At 44.3% G+C, this 4,075-nt stretch overlaps 1 pseudogene; it reads left to right on the top strand.

The window, feature by feature from the left end:
- Nucleotides 1–1,915: 1,915 nt before the first annotated feature.
- Nucleotides 1,916–3,438, top strand: LOC119519314 (annotated as a pseudogene).
- Nucleotides 3,439–4,075: the final 637 nt, after the last annotated feature.

Genomic DNA, 4,075 nt, shown 5'->3' with positions numbered 1-4,075 from the left:
AGAAAGTGGAGCCGGATGCAGGCCCCATTTCCTCACCCCAAAGTACAACTGTCAGGAGAGGCTTGCCGGAGAAAACCGCCCCCTTTACCTTGCCCGCCCACTCCCCGTTACCAGAGCAACTCCCGCCCTCCCCGTTGCCGGAGCAACTCCCGCCCTTTTCAAACGACCTCCGCGCCCTCTCAGAACCAATCCTAGCCTTTAACCCCTACAGCTAGCCCGCCCTCTAAACCGCCCTATATAAACGTGTACTCTCCCCTAATAAACGCTCTCGGCTTCTTCACCCTCAAAGAAACGTGTCCCGCCTGTTTCCTCACGCCGCCCTCCACACCTTGCACGCCACCGCCGGGGACCTGGCCCAGTCCCCCGCCTCGCCCTCGCCTCCGGGAAAGAGCCCCCGCCGCCGGTACCCTCCGAGCAGCGCCAAGAGCCGAGGGTTCAGCAACCGGCCGCCCCCCCAACGCAGTAGACGCGACGGCAATACACGTTCTGGCTTTGATTCTCGACTCCCACAGGGATGGCCCCTGTTCTCTCAGCTCCTCAAACCTACCAGACCCCCACAGGACCCAGATGTAGCTCTTCCCCCATGCTCTGCCCATCCCCTCTTTCCTCCTGTCACAACAGCAGCTCCAAGGCCAACTCTGAGGAAGTTTTACACCCACCCCAGATGAGAGAGCTCCCACCTGTCATTTCCTGGCACATTCTCCAATAATTTTCTGCAGAGCCCCTACCCCTTCTTATTGTCATTATTTTTCATGTGACTAATTTATGTCCAAAATTTCCATAACCCCCCCAGGAATGCTCTGTCACTCCAAAGGCATGTGTGACAGAGGGAGACATGACCAAGTCAAATGTTCTTCTTCCCCAAAAATGTCTGTGTAGATGGTTGTTTATCCCAGTCACACACCAATCCCTTGAGGGTCCCAGGATCTCAGAGTCCCCTTTTCTGTGCACTATGGTGGCTTTGCTTTCATCTTTTTTTTTTTAATCTTCATTTTATTGAGATATATTCACATACCACGCAGTCATACAAAACAAATCGTACATTCGATTGTTCACAGTACCATTACATAGTTGTACATTCATCACCTAAATCAACCCCTGACACCTTCATTAGCACACACACAAAAATAACAAGAATAATAATTAAAGTGAAAAAGAGCAATTGAAGTAACAAAGAACACTGGGTACCTTTGTCTGTTTGTCTGTTTGTTTCCTTCCCCTATTTTTCTACTCATCCATCCATAAACTAGACAAAGTGGAGTGTGGTCCTTATGGCTTTCCCAATCCCATTGTCACCCCTCATAAGCTACATTTTTATACAACTGTCTTCGAGATTCATGGGTTCTGGGTTGTAGTTTGATAGTTTCAGGTATCCACCACCAGCTACCCCAATTCTTTAGAACCTAAAAAGGGTTGTCTAAATTGTGCGCCAGAGTGCCCACCAGAGTGACCTCTCAGCTCCTTTTGGAATCTCTCTGCCACTGAAGCTTATTTCATTTCCTTTCACATCCCCCTTTTGGTCAAGAAGATGTTCTCCATCCCACGATGCCAGGTCTACATTCCTCCCCGGGAGTCATATTCCATGTTGCCAGGGAGATTCACTCCCCTGGGTGTCTGTTCCCACGTAGGGGGGAGGGCAGTGATTTCACCTTTCAAGTTGGCTTAGCTAGAGAGAGAGGGCCACATCTGAGCAACAAAGAGGCATTCGGGAGGAGGCTCTTAGGCACAATTGTAGGGAGGCCTAGCCTCTCCTTTGCAGCAACCATCTTCCCAAGGGTAAAACCTACGGTAGAGGGCTTAACCCATCAAACCACCAGTTCCCTAGCTTTCATCTTTATGGACTTAAGGGCTCTCCTGCTCACCCTCCTAGCTCACTGTTGTGGTACCTACTGTCCAGCCCCCAGGGCCCTGAGACATGCCCAGTCCTGACTGTGAGCTCAGTGGGGTCTCATGCAAAATCTGCTGGGTCAGGGCTTGACCCCATTGACCACCCTGCTCCCAGCTTCCTGGACCCACCCTTCACACAAGCCTCAGGCCCTGGATGAGCTGAGGTCTGAGTGAGGGCCAAGGCCTCCTGGCTGCTCTCAGTTTCCACCCCTGGAGGTGTCCCTGCTTCTGAAGCTCTTTCCTTTTGTTTCCCTAACATGGAGAGGAGGGTGGGTGAATATTGTTAAGGGTTTCTGCTGTGTGTTCCCTCACTCCAGCTGGGACATGGCTGCTGTGGAGTGAAAGACACCTGGGACGTTGAATTAAAAAGTGATTCCAACAACAAGAAATGAGAAATGGAAACTTCCTGTTCCCCTTCTAGCAGGTACAGTTCTTGAGGATATGGAGGGAAAGAAGCAGATGCTGGACAAAATGAGTGGCTGTGGAGGATTTGGACTGATATATTTAGCTTACCCCTGAATAAACCATATAGCAAGACATGTAATAAAAGTGGAATATCAAGAAAATTGTCCATTGTTTTCAGAACTGAAATTTTATAATAGAGCTGCAAAAAAAAAAAAAAAAAAAAAAAAGAGGGACTATCAAAAGGTGGATAGCACTCAAACAACTTTACTATTTAGGATTTCCTCTGTTTTATGGATCTGGTCTGGCTGTACTCAAGGGAAGAAGTTACAGATTTATGTTAATTGAAAGACTAGGAGTAGATTTACAGAAGATCTCAGACCAGAATGGCACTTTTAAAAAGTCAACTCTCCTGCAGCTAGATATCTGAATGTTGGATGTGTTAGAATATATACATGAAAAGGACTATATTCACATTGATATCAAAGCAGCAAATCTCCTTTTGGGCTACAAAAATCCAGAGCAGGTTTATCTTGCAGATTATGGACTTTCCTATAGATATTGTCCCAAAGGGAACCACACAAAGTATCAAGAAAATATTAGAAAAGGCCATAATGGGACAATAGAGTTTACCAGCTTGGATGCCCATGAGGGAGTAGCCCTGTCCAGGGGAGTAACCTTGAAATCCTTGGCCCCTGCCTGCTGTGTGGGTTATGGGGAAACTGCCCTGGGAACACATCCTGAAGGACCCTGTGGCTATCCAGACTGCTCAAACCAACTACAAATTTTCAAGTACCCCAACATTTACTGGAACAAGTCTGAAAAGATATCCTGGAAGCAAATACCCCAGAGAAAATTAAATTGCCATTCACCCAACATGAAAACCAAAGCTACTTAATTTTTTAAATGGTGCTAAACACACACACACACACACACACACGCACACACGCACACACAAACAAACCAAAACCAGCAAACACACATAAAACCCATTAAGATAACATCTATAAATCATGTGTATGTGAGTTATATTACAAAATATTAAGTGAAATGTTTGTTCGTTTAGAGAATTTTTGAAAGTTTAGATTCTAGGTGGAGGTATTTTCAAGGAAGAATATTTCTAAATTAGTATTGGGCAAGTATATAGAGATAGTCTGAGATTTGTATGATTTTTATTAACTGTGCAAAGCAACATTGTGAAATAGGACAAATAGGGCTAATTTTTTCAAGAGCAATATATCACTTTCTTAATCTCATATCTTGGAGGGAGTATGTTTCTTTTTTCATGAGAAATTAACAAAACTTTTACATAAAGTATTTATATGAGAGAATCTTGCAGCTATATAAACATTTTTAATATTCCACATTGATTTTATCTCCTAGAAAATGTTAGCATGAGAATTAAGTCAGACTATAAACAATGTGTTACTACTTTATTGTCCTGTCATTGATCAGGCCTGACAAAAAATCAGTTGCATGAATACAGATCAGCCAGTTTTTCATTATACACACCAAGATCTGTTCAACATTAGTTCTCCACAGATGTAATACCACAATTGAAAAAGGCAGGTAAGTTTTAAATACGCGCCGTCACAACAGAAGTGATCCACAGAATCAGTCTTCAAGTTCAGTGTAGCATCAGTTCTTAATAGAGAGAAATGTTAGCCTACATATTCAGAACAATACAGATTACATTGTGAACACTGACATATTTGTAATATGTCTCCACTTGGAATCTTGATCATCCTAATCCCTTAATCAAAACTAACACTTGTATATCAGTCAA

Source organism: Choloepus didactylus, chromosome 23, assembly GCF_015220235.1.
Source record: "Choloepus didactylus isolate mChoDid1 chromosome 23, mChoDid1.pri, whole genome shotgun sequence".
Lineage (NCBI taxonomy): Eukaryota > Metazoa > Chordata > Mammalia > Pilosa > Megalonychidae > Choloepus > Choloepus didactylus.
The sequence above is the reverse complement of the archived record's forward strand: the minus strand, read 5'-3'. Positions and strand labels throughout refer to the sequence as shown.